This window comes from Vulpes vulpes, chromosome 9, assembly GCF_048418805.1.
Source record: "Vulpes vulpes isolate BD-2025 chromosome 9, VulVul3, whole genome shotgun sequence".
NCBI lineage: Eukaryota > Metazoa > Chordata > Mammalia > Carnivora > Canidae > Vulpes > Vulpes vulpes.
Genome location: NC_132788.1, coordinates 108,957,144 through 108,977,759, shown reverse-complemented (window position 1 = coordinate 108,977,759; position 20,616 = coordinate 108,957,144). Strand labels below are relative to the sequence as shown.

Here is a 20,616-nt window from a genome sequence, read left to right as displayed (position 1 = left end):
TCACCGTTTCTCACCGGAGGGTCACGGAAGGGCAGTGCTAACCCCTGCTCTGACAGGGAATTAGTGTCGGAGCGGGCCCGGGCCGGGGCTGGCTGCTGGACACCTGCCCTGCAGGCCCCCCCGCGCCGCCCACGTCCCCGCCGGCCCGGCTGCTCCTCGCAGCGCGCGCCCCATCTTCCCGCCCGTGACGAGCATCCCCGGAAACATGACAGAGCCGGCAAACACCCGCCCCCCAGCCGCGCCGCGCGGCCTCCTCTGACCCCTCTGACCCCGCGTCCGCGCCGAGCAGGTGCACCTTCCTCCCCGGGTGCCGCCCTGAGTGGGCGAGCCCGTGTGACACACTCACCCACTTCTGTCTCCCGGATGCGGTCCTCGCCCGCTCAGGTGCACCTACACCCTGGTTGTCACTGGGCCGGGTGACGGTCCCGCCCTTCCCCGGGTAGACGGGGCCTCTGGGGCCCTGTCCTCCTCCCACTCGGGGGCCGCGGTGTCAGTGCGTTCATTCGTTCTCTGGGGCAGAGCAGCCCCCCCAGCTCCCTTGGGGCGAGCTCTGGACAGATGTCCCCTCGCTGCCCCTCCCGGAGGACGACGGCGTGGACGTGGAGCCGCGCTGGGCAAGGCCTCGGGGGATTCTTTCGCCATCAGGGCTGATTTAAAAGTCCGCAAGGCAGGGACGCCCGGGTGGCTCAGCGGTTTGGCACCTGCCTTCGGCCCAGGGCCTGACCCTGGAGACCCAGGATCGAGTCCCACGTCGGGCTCCCTGTGTGGAGCCTGCTTCTCCCTCTGCCTGGGTCTCTGCCTCTCTCTGTGTCTCTCATGAATAAATAGATAAAATTAAAAAATAAAAAGAAAATTAAAAAAAGTCTTCAAGGCAGGCTGATGCTCTGAGCGCCCAGTGATGGTCGTCTCACGTCCGCGCTCTCGTCCCCAGGTCTTCTAGCTCCTGCGGCGCTTCCTCTGTCACCACCACCTTGCCCGTGCTCCGCTTCCTTTCCACCTGGGCTCTTTGTCTCCTCTGTCCTGGGCCGGGCTGGGGTCTCTGGTGCCCGCAGGGACGGGGATGGGGACGGTGAGAGTGAGGCGCAGCCATTCTGCGTGCAACCACGGGGGTGCGGGAGGCACGAGGCTCCCATCCTGCCCCGGTGGCCCCAGGACTGCCCTGGCCTGTGTCCGCCAGTGGAGGGGCAGGCCGCGGGGCGTGGGTGCGAGTGGGCCACCCTGTCTCTTGCCGGGAGGCCCCCAGGCCACAGAGCCACCTGCCCACCCCTCCCACAGGCGGGAGACGCTGTGTGTCCTTCTGACTTTCTCCCCTCTGGCTCTAAATGCTTTCTTGGCCCTTCTAGAAACTCTCCCCCCGCCAAAGACACTGAAAACCCACACCCCAAAGTCCCAGCAAACGGCCTCCACAGCCCCACAAGAAGTGGACAGAGCCTTCTGGGCTGGTGCCGACCGGAGGGCACGCTGCGGTCCCTGCCGGGGAGGGAGGCCGGTGGGCTGGGTGGGCTCGGGTCAGGAGGGGGGTGGTGAGACCCGACGAGAGTGCAGGCGAGGGCAAGGCCCAGGCCCCCACATTGACCCAGGGTGCCCACGGGCGGGGACGGAAGGTGACCCGGGCCCCAGCTCTGACCCTGTCCCAGCCGCAGGGCCCAGTGCTCGGGGGGACATTCCCCCAGAAGCTGTGCTGAGTGCCCGCGGGGGTTGCTGGGCCCCAGGAGTCCCGGGGTGCCGGGGGGCCCAGGCAGGGGCACAATGGGCCAGCTGAGTCCCCCACGGTTCCGGGTCTCCTGAAATTGGATGGACACGGCTGCAGAAAGCCCCGGCCTCTGTCGCGGCGAGGCAATGGTGCACAAAGCCGGCTGTCACTGTACGTTTTCTGCTGGTCCTGCCTGTTGTCTGCTGTCCCCAGGGCCACTGTGGAAATGAGGGCCCGAGAGCCCTTGCAGGCAGCCTGTCTTTGTCCATATTTTGTGCGTCCCTCTGGGGAGACAATGGGGGACACTTTCCTTTCCACCCTCTGGACAAGGCCTGCTAAGCGCCCTCGCCCGATGGCCGTCACGGGGGGACCTCTTGCATCTGGGCACTTGAGGGCTCTCTGGGGACAAGGAGGGGCTGGCTCTCCTTGCACTCACTCCGTCCCACGGCCGCTGTCCTGCCCGGCAATTCCTGAACCGTGTCCCCTTGGGGTTACGGGGTCTCCCTCCGTGCCAGGCGACCACTGCCCGGGCTAGGCACTGCCCGGCCATGAGAGCAGCTGGACGCAGGAGACAGTGGCGAGGGGTGGAAACGCGGGCAAGTGGCCGCGAGCCTCAGACCGGCTGGGCGCACGGGCGTCGGGCGGGAGAGGGGCTCGGGGAGCCGGAGCGCAGCAGCCCTGCGCGCGCGGGCCCCTGGAGCCCCCGGATGCAACACTGGGGAGAAGGCGGCGTTGGGCCGGCTGGCACACCCAGCTGGCAGGACGTCCGGGGTGAAGACTCACAAGCGACACAAACCAGAGCGAGGGTCTTGTCCAAAACAGAGGCAGGCCGTGCCCCCCGCCCCCGCAGGCTGTTCCAGAAATCACCCGGGATTGCAGGCTTTTCAGCCGGAGTGGGCGGGCGGGGGCGGGGGCATCCGTGCCCTGGAGGTGCGCCCTGGGCCGACCCCGCCTGGCCTCCAGGAGGCCCGAAAGCGCAGTGACCGCGGGTCCCTGCTGGTCTCAGAGGCTTTCCCGACTTGGGGCTTCCCGGCTAACGGCCCGTGACAGTCACCCGGAGCCCGGAGCCACGAATAAAACACGAGGCTGCACAGGGCACCGCCTCTCCCACGGTGACGCATAATCAGAGCAAACCCGCGCCTCCACGGCAGCCGCGCCCCCCGCAGCCATCAGTGATCGTGGGTCCCCGCAGCCTGGCCTCACTCGGGAGGGTGGACAGGAGCAGGGCTCTGCCCCTACAGTAGGGACCCGGCTCCCCGTGCCCCGGCTCCAGGGGCAACGTCCCCTCTAACCGCATTCCTCAAGTTTTGTTTTATGTTTTTTTTTTTTATTATTTATTTATTTTAAAGATTTTATTTATTTATTCATGAAACACAGAGAGAGGCAGAGACCCAGGCAGAGGGAGAAGCAGGCTCCATGCGGGGAGCCCGACGGGGGACCGATCCCGGGTCCCCAGGGTCACGCCCTGGGCCGAAGGCAGCACCAAACCACTAAGCCACCCAGGCTGCCCCGTAACAATCATTTTAAAGTGAACAATTCTGTGGCATTTAGCACAACGGTAGGTCGGTGCTGCCACCACCACCTCTATAGTTCCAGAACATTCCATCGCCCTGAAAGAAGATCCCGGCCGCATTAGCAGCCCCTCCCCACCCCCTCCCCAGCCTCGGGCACACACTAACCCACTTTCTGTCTCTGCAGACCAGCCTGTTCCAGACACTTCACATCCCTGGAATCACACACACCGCGTGGTCGCGAACAGTTTCTTGGCCTAAGTAGGTCCCAGACGCTGCGCGACACTTCCAGGACCGTAGTTTGTTGTTTCCATCGGAAGCTCACCTTCCGCTGGGTGTCCTGTCCGGACAGGGCTGGGGCCCACCTGCTCCCGGGGCCCGGCCTCTGTTCACCTGGAGACCCGAGGCCCTTCCTGCTGGGGGGCTACTCCTGCTCCCCCGGACTCGGTCTGCGAAGGTGCGGGTGTGAGCGGGGCCGGCCGCTCCCTGTGTGCCTGGGGGGGCACCGCCTGCGGAGACCCTGGCCCGTGGAAGGCGGGCACCGGCCCCGCGGGAGCCCCAGCTGCTGGGGTGAGTGAGTGCCCCACGCACAGCACACGTGTGGGAGGAACCAGGCCCCTGGCCCACCCAGGACTGACCCGGGGACACAAAGGGCGGCAGAGAAACCTGCTTCCCAAAGCAAATGCTGAGGGAAACGCATCATCTGCCTGGAGGTGGAAATGTAAACACTCAGAATCGGGGGCGACAGGGAGACGCCCGTCCGCCCATCCGTGTGCTGCCCGGCCCGGGACCCGGAGGGGTTCCACGCCCCCCAGGACAGACCCAGGGGCACAATCCCAACCCAGGTTGGGGCGGCCTCTGGTCACCTGCAGAGGCCGGCAGTGAAAGCTGGTGGCTTGTGGTCCGGGGGACCAGCCGTCGGTGTGAGCCCTCAGCTCATCCAAAGGTGACCCGTCAGGGGCCCCCAGGGACCAACAGGACCACCCCCCCCCCCCCCCAGCTCACAGGCCACAGAATGCCAGGCTTTTATTTTTCATTCATTTATTTATTTTAAAGACTTTATTTATTTATTTATTTTAAAGATTTTATTTATTTATTCATGATAGTCACAGAGAGAGAGAGAGAGGCTGAGACACAGGCAGAGGGAGAAGCAGGCTCCATGCAGGGAGCCCGACGTGGGATTCGATCCCGGGTCTCCAGGATCGCGCCCTGGGCCAAAGGCAGGCGCCAAACCGCTGCGCCACCCAGGGATCCCTAAAGACTTTATTTATTTATTCACAAGAGACACACACACACAGAGAAAGAGAGACACAGGCAGAGGGAAAAGCAGGCTCCCTGGGGGGATCCCAACGTGGGACTCGATTCTGGGACCCCGGGGTCACGGCCTGAGCCGAAGGCAGACGCTTCACTGCTGAGCCACGCAGGTGCCCCCAAATTACAAAATCCTTAAATGGAGGACATTTTTTAAGAATTTTAAAGAATTTTCTGAATTAAATTCAGAAAAGAGAAAATATCCACTAAATCACTCATCTAAAATGTGCAAACAATGCACACACACACACACAGGTTTTTGCATACATATATAAAGATTTGTTTGAGAGACGGAGAGCGAGGGAGTGTAGGCTCGCCTATGAGCAGGAGGGGGAGAGGGAGAGAGAAAATCTCCAGCACATTCCCTGCTGAGCGCAGCCCCCAAGTGGGGCTCGATCCCACGACCCCGAGATCAGGACCTGAAGTGAAACAACCAATGGCTCCCTCCCCGCAGGCGCCCCTGCACACACACACACGCACACGCACATATTTTCAAAAATAAAATATATACTTAAAAAATTAAGACTATCGTAATCCTGGGGTTTTTCTTGAAACATCTTTGAGATATAATTCACACGTTACGCGTATACAATTAGATTGTTTTTAGAACGTTATATCATTTTTTTAAAAACCGTGGTAGACCATGCAGGTGCCTCGGTGGCTCAGCGGTTGAGCATCTGCCTTGGGTCCAGGGCATGACCCCGGGGTTCGGGGATCGAGTCCTGCATCGGGCTCCCCTGCTCTCTGTGGGTCTCTCAGGAATAAATAAATAAAATCTGTTTTTTAAATAAATAAAATCTTAAAAAAAAAAAGAAGAACATACATAACGGGGAACGTGCCATTTGACTCGCTGTCTGGCGCGCGGCTCTGAGTACTCGACCCCGCCCGGGTGTCACCCAGCACCCAGCCCGTCCGACAGCCTCTTGCGTGCACAGTGAGCATCCGCCAGCAACGCAGCAGCACCGCTTCTGGGACTTAAGATAGTTGACAATGTGGGGCTGTCACCTGCCGGTGACCCTGCAGGGAAGCTGGGGAGCCTGGGGCAGGTTGTCCCTCGGCAGCAAGCAGCCCTGCGACACCCTGGTCTCAGGCGTCGGGCTCTGGGGCCGGGAGCCGGCTGGGCCGTCCTGGCAGGGCCGCCGTGGCTGAGGGCACAGGCTGTCGGTGCGCGACGTCGTCACGCGGGACTGAGCCACGCCCGCACACTCAGGCCGCCACCCCGGGTCAGGCCAATCAGCAGCATGGGGCGCAGCTGCCCTCGCCCCCTTTCCTTGCGGCCTTGTGGTAAATGTTGAGTCAAGGAGGGGTTCTGCGGGGACGGAGACCACGCCGACGGCAGGGCGTCCTCCCGAGTGCCCCCCCGCCCCCTGCGCCCGACACCTGGCCCCGGCGTGCCACGCGTGCCATGCTTCACACCAACATCGGCACTCGGGCACGGAGGTGGGCTCAGCCCAGGTGGGTTCCCTGCTCATGTCCTGTCCGCCATCCCGTGCCCCTCAGCTGTCACCCGTCCTTCTGTGTCCTGGCTTCGGGCCGGGCAGGTGCGGGGGGCCAGCAGGTGCGGGATGGGGGTCCGCAGGTCGCCTGCCTGCTGGGCTCGGCCGCTGCTTCCATTGCGTGCACCGTGGTGGGGGCCGCGCGCCTCTGTGGGTTCTCCTGGGAGCTTCTCAGGGCGCACAGGTTGCTGTCCTGGATTTAGGTCCCGGGGCGGGAGGCAGAGAGGACACACCCGCACTCCGTGCGTATTTTGCGTTGCTGATAACTGAGGCTCTTTGGTTTTCTAGAGTTATTCGGTTTTGGAGTTTTGTGCTCTCATATTGATGACCTTTAAAAATTAAAGGATGTGCCGCCTGTGTCTGTAATCCTAAATGAAACGTTGACTTTGCCCCGGTTTTCATCTTCAAATAAAGGGAATCATACTCTGAAAAAAAAAAACAAAGGAAAACCTCGGATCCCAGAATCTGAAAACAAAAAGTAACATCTTTGTGTCCTTAAAAAAAAAGTACTCAAATGTTCTGGTCATTCCTTTTTTTTTTTAAATTTATTTATGATAGTCACAGAGAGAGAGAGAGAGAGAGAGAGAGAGAGAGGCAGAGACACAGGCAGAGGGAGAAGCAGGCTCCATGCAGGGAGCCTGATGAGGGACTCGATCCCGGGTTCCCAGGATCACACCCTGGGCTGCAGGCGGCGCTAACTGCTGGGCCACTGGGGCTGCCCAAATTTCCCCTTTTTATAAAAATACTATCATTGGATGAGGGGCCCCCCTGCTCCAGTGTGAATTCCTCTGAGCTAATGACACCTGCAGCGACCCTATTCCCAAATGATGTCCCATTCTGAGTTCTAGGGGTCCGACCTTGAACACGGGGGTCCAAGCCCGAGCCCCGAACCCACCTTCTCTTGGCGGGACCGGCCCTGCCTCTGAGCCCAGCGCGTCTCCGTGTGCAGGTCTTTGAGAGCCGGGTCCCCTCTCCCCGTGCGAGTCTGGGGGGTGGCCACTCGCTTGGGGGCGGGAACGGGGCTCAGTTCAGCACCCGCAGCCTGGGGACGGCAGCGTTTCAGGAGCCAGGAAGGGTCTGGGGCTCTCGGAGGGCACCGTCCTGGTGCCGGGGGCGGCGTGCTGACGGGGGGCTCCTCCAGGGAGCCACGCCGCCGCCGCCCGATGCTTCGCGATTGCCAGGCCCCGAAAGGAGCGTGGGGTGTGGCAGTTGCAGGCCCTGGCTCGGGGGCGCCGTGAGCAAGAGCGACCTCGCGCGAAGCCACGGTGCCTCTCAGCCGTTGCCCCCTCTCTCCCGAGGGCCGTGGCTTCCATCGAGTCTGCGTTTCAGAACAAACTGCATTTTCCCGATGCTTCCGGAAGCTTTGGCTGTCCAGCGGAACATTAAACCCTCCTCCTTTCTAACGGGGACACAGGGAGTCTGTCTCCCACGTAGGGGACTCTGGCCTTGGCACAGATTTGCAGAAACACAATGTTTTGTGGATTTGCGGTTTTTCTTAAGTTTATTTTATTTTTTTTAGTGATCCCTACACCCATGGCGGGGCTTGAACTTACAAGCCCGAGATCAGGGCCCGCCCCCCCGCCCCGGCTGAGCCGCCAGGCACCCCTCAGTGGGGTGTCCAGACACACTGCCAGGCTGGGGGTCCACCCGTCGGTGGGCGGGAGCTCGGCAGACGTCCTGGGAGTGGTGGGGGGCGCCCCGCGGGGTAGCCTCGCTGCTCCAAGTCCTCCCCAACCCCCCGACAGGAGTTCGTGTGGACTCCGACGGGCCGCGTGGAGGGGGACCCAGGACAGGGGTCTCCACCCCACCCTGCCGCTGCCCCGGCCGTGGCCTCACGGGGCCTGCCCGTCTCTGTCCACGCGGCGGCCCTGCCAGTCTGGGGAAGGCAACGGATTTCTAGGACATTTCCTTTTTATTTATTTTTTAATGTATTTTTTAACTGCTTATTTTGAAACAGTTACTGAGAGCCTGGCACAGGGGTCCTGGTGCACACCCCGCCCGCCCGCCCTAAGCAGTTACGTGCCCAGTAGAGCCCCCAGAGCTCCCCGGATCCAGGACCCTGTGTGTCCACATGGACCAGCCGGAACCTCTAGCTTTACGAGCTCATGAGCGCTGGTCTCTGGCCCTTGCAGCTCGCGTGCCCCGGGGACGGGCACCTCCTCCGGTCAGGTTCCAGGATGCCAGCCTCCCCAGGAGGCCGTCCCTTCATCCTGAGAGACGCAGGAGCCACTTGTGCCACGAGTGCTCAGGGGACAAGGCCAATCCCCGAGCTAGCTCACAGCGTCAGCGCAGCCCCGGTTTGGGGACAGAGCAAATGCATGCTGTGTGCCCAGAGAGGATTCTTCTTATTTTTTTTCTTGCATTTCCCTTGCTCCGTATATTCTGCTGTGTGGTGCTGTTGGAAGCAGGTGTCAGAGTCCCGGGTGTCCGTGCAACCAAGGACGGAATCGTTGCCGGCGAGCTTGTGGCAGCAGAGGGAGGCGAGCCGGGGAGGGCGACACGCAGGCACCGGCAGCGGGCGGAGCACTGCACACGTCCCGCGGATGGAGGGCCCCGAGTGACACGGCGGCCGGTCAGCAATCGGATGGCTCGGAGGCCGTGCCCACCGCACATGACAGGGACGCAGACACCCCACTTCTCTTCCCAATGTCCTCGCGGTCATTTTGGAAATCTCAGTTTCTTTGCCTTCTATCGCTGTGACGTGGAGTTCCGGGCTCCAGGATGTATTTGAGAGAGAGAGAGAGAGAGAGAGAGAGAGAGAGAGAGAGAGGAGAGGGAGAGGGAGGGGGAGAGGGAAAGGGAAAGGGAGAGGGAGAGGGAGAGGGAGCGTGCGCACAAGCCGAGCCAGGAGCCTGATGTGGGGCTCGATCCCAGGACCCCAAGGTCATGATGTGAGCAGAAATCCAGAGTCAGGGATCCCTGGGTGGCACAGCGGTTTGGCGCCTGCCTTCGGCCCAGGGCCTGGTCCTGGAGTCCCGGGATCGAGTCCCACGTCGGGCTCCCTGCATGGAGCCTGCTTCTCCGTCTGCCCCTCTCTCTGTGTCTCTCGTGAATAAATAAAATCTTTATAAAAAAATAAATAAAAATTGGATAATTAAAAAAAAAAAAGAAATCCAGAGTTAGAGGTTCAACTTGTGGGACACCCAGGCACCCCCGGAGATACGGTTTCTAAACATTTTTATTGATCAGTCTCGCGTTCGGAGGATGTGAAATTTTGGATAAGGGGAGTCCACTTCCTGACCACGTGTTCCACTTCATTCTAGGAAGATTGTAAAGCGGACTCAATCTGGTCCCTGTTAAAAGAATTAAAAAGCCTAAATACACTACAGTTCGTATCATGAGCTCACCCCCAAGCTGTGGCACCCTTAAAATAGGAGTTCAACTCAAATAAGTGCCTGAGGTTTTAATTTCCTGCCCAGACCCGTGACGGGACTGTCCCGTGCAGATGACAGACAGACAGACGTGCACGCAAAGTAGAGCCCAAGTTTCAAAACCGCCCCTGGGATTGGGGTGGTGCGTCTTAGTGCTTCCTGCGGACACAGTCTCCATCCACCCAGGAGACGAGCAAGTTCTGGGGACGGATGGGGGGGTGGGTGCGTGACAGGGAGTGTGACGACCGTCTATTTCATGTTACATGTATTTTATCACAATTAAAAAAAAAAAATGGCCCGTGTGGGAATTGGCACAGAAGCCCCGCGGGTTCCTTGGAGGCCACTCTGCATCCAGAGCGCAGGCTGGAGCGCCCCTGCCGGGGGACGGGCGACGGGCGACGGGGGCACCGGCCCAGGCCATGGGCCCAGCGCAGGGCCGCGCCTCGGTGCTCCAGGGACTCGGCGGGAGCCCAGGCTCTGGGGGTTCAGGGGGGCACAATCCCCTCACAGGGGTGCAAGGCACCGTGGCAGGCGCAGTCCGCGGGGTGCAGGGTGCGGCCGAGCCCAGCGCAGCCCACAGCCCCGGCCGACCACGGCCGCACCCCTGCCGCCCCGGACACCGCGGGCCGGCTCTGCCCGCTGCAGTTAAAAAAAAAAAAAGAAAGTAAAATCTGTATTTCTACTCGGTGTCTCGGGTGGAAATGACACAGGGCGGGGGACCCTGAGAAATCCAGGCTCCGGGTGCGAGGGAGCACGCGGGGGGACGCTGGGTGGGGCCGGGCGGGCGGCGGCTGGGGTCGCCGCTGCGTCCGTGTGACCGTGTGACCGTCCGGGAACAATGTGAGACAATGTGATGGAGGACCTTGAAGAAAACAAATAAAAGCGGCTGTAGATGACACGTCTGGGAGAAGAACGAGGAAACAGAAGAGAGGAAGGAAACAAATCTCCCCAGCGGCACTTGTTTGAAATGCAGATGACACTGCGCAGCCTGCCCTGAAATGCCTAATAGTTGAAATGAAAGGCTTTTTTAAAAAAATCAAAGGCAAACAGGATGGGAACTCAACGGGGCCTAATCCTTGACTCTTTGTTGGAAGAGACACTGCAGCGCACCGCCCTTTCCTGGTCTGGGAATGCAGGTGTCTCCCTGGAGAACCCCCGAAGGGGGTGGCGGCGGGGTCATGTTCCTCCCGGGGTGTCTGTCACCCTCTGACCCCAACACTGAACACAGGATTGTAGGGATGGGGCTTAGAAAAAATTCTGTCTCATGTTGTATAATACACATGAAGTTAATATTGTAACCGTCTCTGAGCGCAGCTCAGGGCACGGAGCACACTCACCCCGCCGCGCACCACCCCCCACTGTCTCCAGAACCTTCCATCTCCCCACACGGACCCCCCCGCCCCCGCCCCCGCCTCACCCCTGGCTCCCACCACCTCCTGTCTCTGTGGACGGGCCTCCTCCGGGGACCTCCCGGGAGTGGGTCTGGGTCCCCTCCCTGAGCCCCGTGTCCTCGGGGTCCATCCGTGTGGGGCGGGTCGCATCCCGGGTGTGGACCGGCCGCGCTGTGTATCCTTCATTTGTCAACGGACCCGTGCGCGCTTCCAATATTGCAGGCGGTGCTGGGAGCACGGTGTGCAGATTATCTTTTTGATATTTCAGTGCTTTCAGTGTTTTTGGGTAGACACCCAGAGTGGGATTGCTGGGTCACACGGTCATTTTATTTCTAACTTGCTGAGGACCCGCCACGCTAGATTCCACGGCCGCCGCTGCATTTTACCTCGGCGCCTGCAGCCCAGCCGCAGCCAGCCCAGCGGGCGTGGGGCCAGGAGCCGGCTCGAAGCCCTTGCGGCGGCCCGGAGATCGGAGACCGGCTGGACCCAGGCGCCCGGGCCGCCGCCGCACGAGTCTGCTCACCCGCCCGAACCGAGGGACCTGAGGCTCCTCCTCTCCCAGCTCCGGGGACCAGGAGTCTGACATCGAGGTTCCCCGAGGCCTCGCCCCTCAGCGTGCACACTGCCATCTCCTGCCCGTGTCCTCACGGGGCCTCCCACGTCCTAATCTTACAAGGACACCAGTCATGTGGGACCTCGTTCTAAATAATCTCTTTAAATACCTATACCCACATACAGTCACATTCTGCGAATTAGGACCTCGGCATATAGGTTTGGAGAACACAGGCAGCGCGAAACGGCGGTGCCAACAGGTTTAAGTGCACACGCGGCCGGTGGTTAGAACAGATTTACGCGGCATACTAAGGTCAGAAGGCCCGAGCCACTTTCACTGGGTCAAGAGCGCAGGGCCACAGTCCCTCCGCAGGCTCCGGGGAGGGCCGTCCTGCCTGTCTCAGCTCCTGGGGGCCCGGGTGTCCCTTGGCCTGCGGCCTCATTGCTCCAGCCTTGTCCTCCAGCTTCATGTGGCTTCTCCCTTACGTGTGTCAAAGTCCTGCCTCCCTCTTATCTGGGCCCCTGCGATGCTGGGCCACTCAGATGATCCAGGATCACCTCCCATCAAGATCCTTAATTTAACCACATCTAAAAATTCCTTTTCTGCTAAACATTCATAGGTTCCAGGAATTGGGATATGGGTAGCTTTTCACGACCATTTTAGCTTCTCACACCACACCCAAGGCCATTACTGGGCTATGAAAAGCACCGGAGCACTGACACCCGCTGCCCCGGGGACCGACCCCGAGCCCATGATGCTCGGGGAGGGAGCCAGACACAGGAGGCCCCACAAGGTGTGAGTCCACGTGTGTGACACGTGCGTAACAGGCTCCTCCAAGGATGGGGAGGGGGCCCGTGGGGGCTGGGGAACAGGTGGGGGGGGCAGTGAATATTGATGGGGACGGGGCTTCTTTTTGGGTGATGGAATGTTCTAGAAGTAGACACAGTAGTGGCTACACAACATAGTGAAAAATAAGTATCACTGAACTGCATACTTTAAACGGGCGCGTTGTGTCATATGTGAATGTCACCAGCATAAACCTACAATAAAATTAGTTCTAAATGTTTGACTACAAAAAAGGAGAGCCAGTATGTTTTTTAAAAAATATTTTATTTATTTTTAGAGACAGTGCACACGTGTGAGCAGGGGGGTGGGGTGGGGGGAAGAGGTAGAGAATCCTCCAGCGGACTCCTCACCGAGCAGAGCCCCACGTGGGGCTCGATCCCAAAACCCTGAGATCACGCCCTGAGCCGAAATCAAGAGTCAGACACTCAACCGACTGAGCCACCCAAGGAGCCTTATCATATTTTAAAATATGGAAGTCATGGGGATCCCTGGGCGGCTCAGCGGTTTAGTGCCTGCCTTCGGCTCAGGGCGTGATCCTGGGGTCCCGGGATCGAGTCCTGCATCGGGCTCCCTGCATGGAGCCTGCTTCTGCCTCTGCCTCTCTCCCTCTATCATGAATAAATGAATAAAATCTTAAAAAAATAAAAAATAAACAAAATACGGAACTCACAACCAGTTTTCTTCAGTTCCTGGAGCCCTGTGTGCACACACTCATACACGCGCTGTTGAACGGATCCTCATCAATCACCACAGGCCCCAACTGGTGCCTATGGAAAGTTCTTGCAGCAAGAGCGAAATCAACATAACGTTCCCAGAAGTTCCATTTGCCCCTTTGGAGAAAACTCTAGAAATCCAGTTACTGAACAGGGGTGCTAAATTTACTAGATGAAAATACACAGCACCTAGTTGCTGTTGAAATTTATATATATAACAAATATATTCCTAGGATGTAACAGTCGGACTAAATCAGACTAAACGACCGACGAAGCTCATGATCTAAGGAGCACTTGCTCCGTACGTCGTACGTCCCCGGGAATCTGCCCCTCTTACGTTATCTAACAATTCCATCCCGTATTTTCCCCTGGGAAACGTAAGGTCGGAGGGTGCTGCTAACACCACCGACCCCCAGGTAGTGCGGTGAGGACCTTAACTGTGATGTTTTTTTTTTTTTAATTTTTTTTTTAATTTATTATTTATGATGGTCACACAGAGAGAGAGAGAGAGAGGCAGAGACACAGGCAGAGGGAGAAGCAGGCTCCATGCACCGGGAGCCTGATGTGGGACTCGATCCCGGGTCTCCAGGATCGCGCCCTGAGCCAAAGGCAGGCGCCAAATCGCTGCGCCACCCAGGGATCCCCAACTGTGATGTTTTTATTGGGTGGCCGTGCCTCCCTCGACGTGGAAGCCCTGCGGATGGGCCGTACTTGGAACGGGGTCTCTGCAGATGTCCTTAGCTCAGGCCGGGTGTGCCGGACTGGGACGGCCCTAGACCCGAGGGGTGTGCCTCGCAGATGAAGGGGATCTGGATACGGACACACGGAGCAACGACGGCGTCTAAACCAGGAGACACCAAAGCCAGGAGAGGCTGCAAGAGCAGGAAAGATCCTCCCCAGGGGCCTCCGGAGGGAGCACGGCCCCGTCACCCTCAGTTTGGACTCCTGCTTCCCGAACTAGGAGACGGTAAGTTGGTGGGATTTTTGTTACAACAGCCCCAGGGAAGCAACAGAGACGTGACCCGATCCTCGTTCTGTGCAGAGTCGGGCCGGCGCCCCAAGCTGGCCATTCCCATCTCACCTCGACGCGGTCGTCCCACACACATCCCAGAGGACAGCCCCTGCGATGGCCCCGTGTCCCCAGCCCCGGGGGGACTGGCCACGAACACGCTAAACGCCCACGGCTGGTTCCGGAGGTGCAGGGGCCGCGGGAGGGAAGGTAAACCACGCTGGTCGCCAAAACCAGATTCAGAAAGTCAGGAGAGGGGGGACGGCGGGGCCCTGGGCTCCTCCCGCGTGGCGCACCAGCCACCATCAGGGGCAGGGGCACGTCTGGAGACGCCGCCTGCTGCAAGGGCTTTCATTTTTCACACACCAGCCGGGGCCGGGTGCCAGGGCCACGCCTGTCCCGAGGACACCCCTGGGGACACCCCAACCCATCTGACGCTACCTCCAGGAAGGATGGCAGGGATGCCATGGTCTGTGGCCACGGGCCTCGCCGGGGGTGACCTGGCCTCCAGGCAACGCTGGGCAACATCCGGGGTCGGCTGTGATCACCACGATCGGGGTGCTCCCGGCATCGAGTGGGTGGGGACGAGCGATGCTGCCTGGGAAGGCCACAGACGGTGGCAGTGTGTGGGGGTCCTCTCTGTGGCATCAGAGCCACCTAGCGCCACAACTGCCATCAGTGCCGAGGGGCACGCGGCTTCTTCAGAGCCATCGGCGGCGCCAGCAGCAGGCCCTGCAGGCCGCGTCTGCCGCCTGGGCCCCGCCAGCTGACGTGGGGCAGCCCGCCCCTGGCAGGGGGTCAGCGCTGTGGCACGCGGCTGTCGGCTCAGCGGCGCTACATGAGCCCCAGGGGCCGGCGGGGGCCAGTCCCAGATCATGGAAGCATCACGTCGATGCTTTAGAAGTATTTTACCTTTTGGTCACCTTTTGTCTTTCTTTCTTTTTTAAAATTTTATTTATTTATTTATTCATGATAGAGAGAGAGAGAGAAAGAAAGAAGAGCAGAGACACAGAGGGAGAAGCAGGCTCCATGCAGGGAGCCCGACGTGGGATTCGATCCCAGGTCTCCAGGATCCCGCCCTGGGCCAAAGGCAGGTGCCAAACCGCTGCGCCACCCAGGGATCCCCTGGTCATCTTTTTTCTAAGACAATAATGAAGTGACGCCGGCCCAAGGTAACCCAGCGAGGCCCGGGAACGTGATGGAGTCCTCCGGGGCGGCCCTGCGCCCACCGGCCAGTGTCAGGCATGGTCAGGACTACAGGCCGCGGGCTGCTCTACCTGGGAGCGTGTGCTCCTCGGCTCCTCGCACGCAGGCGCCTTCCGGCCCCCACGTCCATGTCCACGCGGCCTGGCTCCACGGCACACCCGGCAGCTGGCCTGCAGCTTGTCCGCTGCCTCAGTGGGGCAGCTCTGCCCAGGGAGGGTCTGGCCAACTTCCGTTCGACGGCTCAGGGGCCCCCGAGCGGGGTGCTGGTGGGTGGTGACGTCCACCTGCTGTCTGCCTTCCCGGGTGACCCCTCCTCTCGTGGCTCCTGTCCTGTCCTCATGCTGAGCTCGGCGGCTTCCCCACGTGGCCTTTCGCCTCACACCCTAAGTGCCTCCCCGACCGCTCCCTGGTACTAATTAGGGGATTTTTGTAAACAAGGCCGCGTGCGTCCCTAAGACGTGCCCTGGTGCAGCTGGTAAAGTCCATTCTGCAGCCCGTACGAGCGCCATGCCATCTCCTGCCGGCAGGGCCGTGCCTGGGCGAGGACAGGCACGCACGGGGTAAGTCAGCAACGTGACATGACGTAAGGAACACCCCGCAGCTCGGCATCGGTGAGCGACACAGGGTCATTCCTCCCGCCCCACGGGGACGGCACTGTACAGCGTCCCCCCTAACATCAGGTGCACCGAGAACCTCGGAACCCAGCAGAAGTTTGCCAACGGTTCAGCGAGACTATACTGGCGTACGGTGGGCTGCGACGCCGATGACGGGTGTCCCTACGAGAGGAGCTGGACACAGGAGGAAAGGCGTCCATGTGACGCTGGAGGCAGAGAGCAGGGCTGTGTCCGCAAGCCCAGGGCTGCCAGCGCCCCCAGGAGCGGGGCACGGGCGTGGACAGCCGTTCCCTCAGGGCCCCTGCAGGGACCAGTCCCGCCGCGCCTGGTCCCAACGTCTCCAGAAGCACGGGATCCTAACTGCCTATTGTTTTCAGCCACCAGGTTACGCCACTTTGTTACAGCAGCCCTAGGACCTCCTACACCGATCGTCCCCTCGTCCCCGTGGTTGGCGGGGCTCCACTGTGTCACCGTCCTCTTGCTCTTGGGCCTGGCCTTGGGCGGGGGGGGGGGGGGGGCAGGAAGGAGAGGAGGGCAAATGGCCACTGGCCACTGCACCCGGGCTCCCGATGTCATGGCTATGTGCGCGCTGCGTGGCAGGAAGTGCAAGTCACCCTGTGTCCTGGTGGGAGGGACAACTAAACTGCCAGCAACCGCACCAGGGACCACCACGCTGTAGGTGGGGACCAGCCACCGGCTCCCAGGGAGGGTTCCATGTGGGAGCTGAACCTGGAACTGGGCCTCTGGAAGGCAGGGGGGCCCGAGAAGAGTGTGGACAGAGGATGCGGGGACTCCGCCGTGGCGGACGGAGGGGCACCATGCTGCTTTTCTACTGCAACGTAGTAAGTGATCGCCAACTTACAGGCTTAGCACGACACCCCTCGTGTCCCGCTTTCTGTGGGCTGGGAGCCAGGGAGCACGCGGCTGGGTGGCGATCCAGGTGCTGGCTGGGCTCGTGCTGCCCCTCGGGGGGGCCCCTCCAAGCTCACAGGGTACTTGGCACAATTCCTTTCCGCGATGTCCCACTTCTCCGTGGCCATAGGTCAGTCCCTGTGACCTCAGGAGGACCCCAGTCCCTCTTCTAAAGGGCTCCCTGGAATAAGTCAGGTCCATCAAGATAATTTCTTTTTTCATGAACTAAAGATCAACTGATTAGCAACCTTACTTCCAACCAAAAAACCCTTTCACCTCCACCACACATAACCAGAGACGTGACACTGACCCCGGCATAAGTTCTACTCACGCTCAAGGGGAGGGCATAGCCCAAGGTTGTGAGCCTTCGGGGACTGTCTATGCCTTCTGCCCCCTGCAATGTCAAAGACACGGAGCAGGTGAGAGCCTGCGCCAGGACGCAGGTAGAATGAGAGCCGGTGGTGTGGCCGCGACACCTGAAGTCTTGGCAGGAGAGACCAAGATGTGCGGGGGCCCTTCTCTGGGGTTTATTCAGCCCCCCAGAGTCATAGCAGCAGCCTTCCCCATGCCTTGGGGTAAGAGTCCTGAGAACAGACCCTGCTCTGGTCTGCACAGGGCTTCCCGGCACAGTCCACTAGGCAGCCCCACAGGGAGGCATCTGCCCACCTCAGTCACCCTCACCCCTCGGAGCCCCCCCACCTGGCTCCGCGCACCACAGACACTGGATGGAAGGCCAGGCTTCTCCCCCAGGCTGGGTGGAGAACAAACCACCCTCCTCTGCCACAGTGCTCACAGGTAAGAGGAGCAGGATCGCAGGAGAGATACCCAACGTGGTCTCCCCAATTCACAGTGGGTCAACTGAGATGCCGGCGATGTGCCTAAGGAGCAGAGCCAGCCCCAGGATTTAGGTCTTCTGTCCACCCCACAGTACCCGCCTCTGTGCCCACCAGGGCCCCAGCTGGGGGGTGCCAGGCACCATATAAGACACTCAGGCAAGGGCCCAGTGAATCCTCAGCCGCCTGTGGGGTGAGATGGGGACAGCTTCTGCTGGCAGGGTCTAGCTGTCCTCCCATGTCCCTTCTCTTCCGAGTAGCAGAACCTCCCCTGTGAGTGGGAAGGTGGCTCCTAGAATAAAGACAACTTTCCCAGCCTGCCTGCAGCTAGGAATAGCTGCGTGGGAATGTCTGGATCTGGGAACGTAGGGCAGTCGCGCTTTGCCAGCGTTTAGGCCACGTCCTCCCGTCTTCCTTGATCCCCTGCATGGGCCACAAGAATACCCAAAATGCCCACACTCTCGTGCCAGGAAGCTATATTAGGGACCTTAGAAAAGGCCGGTTATCTGGCACAAGCAGAGTGTGGCACGCTACTTGGACAAGGAGGAAGGCACTCCCAGTGCATGTGAGAATCCCAACGCCTCCCTGGAGTTTCGTGAGTAGGAAGAGGGCTCCGAAGGCTACGTGCTATACGGTTGCAATCGGGGAGCCTTCTCGGAATCAGAGACGGAGCAGGGATCTGCGGCCCCCAGGGATGAGGGATGGCAGGGGCGCCGGGGGTGTCTACCGGGGGTAGCTGAGGGAGTGCTCTGTGGACATGGGGATGCCCTGTATCTTGACTAGGCTGGTGGGTACGTAGCTCCACATGCCACCGAATCATGTCAGCATCTTGGTTTTGACGCCGGATCTCAGATGCACAAAATAAACCACGGGGGTAAACAGAGGAACAGCTACGACATTCCTCTCTGGACCACTTCTGCAAACTTCTGTGAATCTGTAATTACTCTAAGGTAAAACAATAAATTAGAAGCAAAAACTCCTCCTAGAGAACAGTTAAGCCTCAAGGTGTGCTCCCTGCCCCCTTGCTCCCGGCCTCACCAGGCATCACTTAACTTCTGTGACAAGTAGGGCCTTCCACCCCAGGGCCTTTCCACGGCCTCCTAAGCTCAGAAAATTCTCTCCCAGTCCCCAGGCTATCCAGATACTGGGTTTTCAGGCTAAATGTCATTTCCTTGAACCCCACCACCCCGTAGTCCCAGCCACAAACAAAACGGCCTATTACCGTTGTGGTTTCCTGAACTTCTCCTGTAATAGCTTTGTCAGAACCCGTGTTCTACAATTGTTAACAGTCTGGACTCTGGAGCTAGACTTCCTGTTTCAAATCTCAGTTCCGGGGGTGCCTGGGTGGCTCAGTCGGTCTCAGGCCTGCTTTCACCTCACGTGCTAGGCTCGGGGTCCTAGGACCAAGCCCTGAGTGGGGCCCCCTGCTCATCGGGGAGTCAGCTTCTTCCTCTGCCCTTCTCCCTGCTCATGCTCCTCTTTGTCAAATAAACATAAAGCCTTAAAAAGAAATCCCAGCTCTGCCTTGGACAAGCGAATCCACGCTCTTCTCTCCCAGGTTCCACGTCTGTAGAACGGGCTGTGCTCTTGGGAACCCTAAGCAGCCACGTCAGAAGCCGGCGACCCCGTGGAAGCAAGCGTGTGGAGCCACCCCGGGGAGGCCGGAGGAGCCCTGAGTGCACGAGCTCCAGCAGACCCGCCAGCCAGCGGACGCCAGCGCAGTCCAGCACCAGGTGGCAGCTGGGGGAAGGCGGAAGGACCGGGGTGACCCCAGGCCAGGCTGCAGAGCTGTGAACCAACAACCGCTTTGGGTAACAGGCTTGTGCTTTGACGCAGGGAGGGAGATGACCAAGGTGACTGGTAAGGGGACACCCACCTGCCACGGTTCCTGCCATCTGAGAAGCTAACCGTGAAGCGCCCGAGGCTTGCTGTTGCTACTGGATCCTCCACCTCCTTCGGACTGAGCTCCCGCAGCAGGCGTCCTCGGGTCCCCGCAGCCCCTGAAGCAGTGGTGGGGCAGCGTGAGCAGGCCCAGAGCCCCGAGGCCACACCGACCTGGAGGCTCACTTGGGCAGCAGCGCGGATCCGGCGGGACCTCCGGGGACCTCGGGGGCGGCCGCAGGTGGAGCCCTCCCCGCGCTGGCAGTGCTCACCCGCGCCCACACCGGCCTCCGGGCAGCTGGGCGACCCCGGCCCGCCCACGGGCACTCGGGACTCGGGGACTCGAGCGCGGCACTTCCGCCAGGGGAGGCCGGGCACCCGGGGGCGGGCACCGAGGAGGTCGCGCTGCTGTCACAAACGCCCCATCCAGGGCTGCGCTGGGTGCACCTGCCCGCTGAGGGGCCGCCGCCGGACCCGCAGCCCCCAGGGCCGCCCCAAGGCGCGCTCACCGCCGTCCTGCAAGCTCCCCCAACTCAGAGCGCGCCGGTCCGAAGCCGGCGGCGCCCCGCGGCCCACACCCGCAAACGGCGTCTACACCCGCGAGCCAGAGGCTGAACGGCCCAGCGCCCCCCTGCGGGCAGCGCGGTTCCGGGGACGCCGACTGCCCGCCCCCCGGGCCCCCTCTCTGGCCCTGGCCCTCCGCTCTGCCCCGCCCCTGCCCTGGGCTCGCCGCCGCGCCCTCCCCGCGCCCCCCTCCCCCCGCCCGCCGAGCCCCCCGCGCCCTCCCCGCGCCCCCCTCCCCCCGCCCTCCGAGCCCCCCCCGCGCCCTGCGAGCCCCCCTCCCCCCGCCCTCCGAGCCCCCCCGCGCCCTCCGAGCCCCCCTCCCCCCGCCCTCCGAGCCCCCCCGCCCTCCGAGCCCCCTCCCCCCGCCGTCAGGGCCCCCCCGCGCCTGGCCGAGGGGCTGGGGCCGCCGACGCCCGCCGGGCCGTAGGCCGGGGAGAGGCGAGGCGCCCGCGGAGCCGCGAGCCCGGGCGCCGCTACCTGCCTCCGGGCTGCGCGCAGCGGCTCCGCGTGGGCACCGCGGCAACACGTGGCGCCTCGGGCCCCCGAGGTCCTGGGAGGCCTGGAAGGTTCTCCCGGCCGCGCCGCCCGGAGGCGGGGTGCCAGCGCCCCGAGGCGCCCCCCGGCTTCGCGCCCGCCCGGCGCCCGTCAATCAGCCGCGCGCCCGCCCGCCCAGCGCCTGTCAGTCAAGCCCGCGCACGGCCGCCCGGGCGGA

The 20,616-nt window shown here is 61.3% G+C and overlaps 1 long non-coding RNA gene across 7 annotated transcripts; it reads right to left on the bottom strand.

The window, feature by feature from the left end:
- Positions 1 to 12,417: 12,417 nt before the first annotated feature.
- Positions 12,418 to 20,563, bottom strand: LOC112935520 (uncharacterized). Of its 7 annotated transcripts, none has more exons than XR_011994547.1 (3): positions 20,382 to 20,563; positions 19,336 to 19,459; positions 12,418 to 19,247 (listed from the first exon to the last, which is right to left on the bottom strand). It is a non-coding gene; the product is annotated as an uncharacterized lncRNA (long non-coding RNA). The 7 variants fall into 7 exon arrangements; XR_011994548.1 differs by having other exon boundaries at positions 12,418 to 16,209; positions 16,577 to 19,459; positions 20,386 to 20,563; XR_011994545.1 differs by having other exon boundaries at positions 20,386 to 20,563.
- Between the last annotated feature and the right edge of the window lie 53 nt (positions 20,564 to 20,616).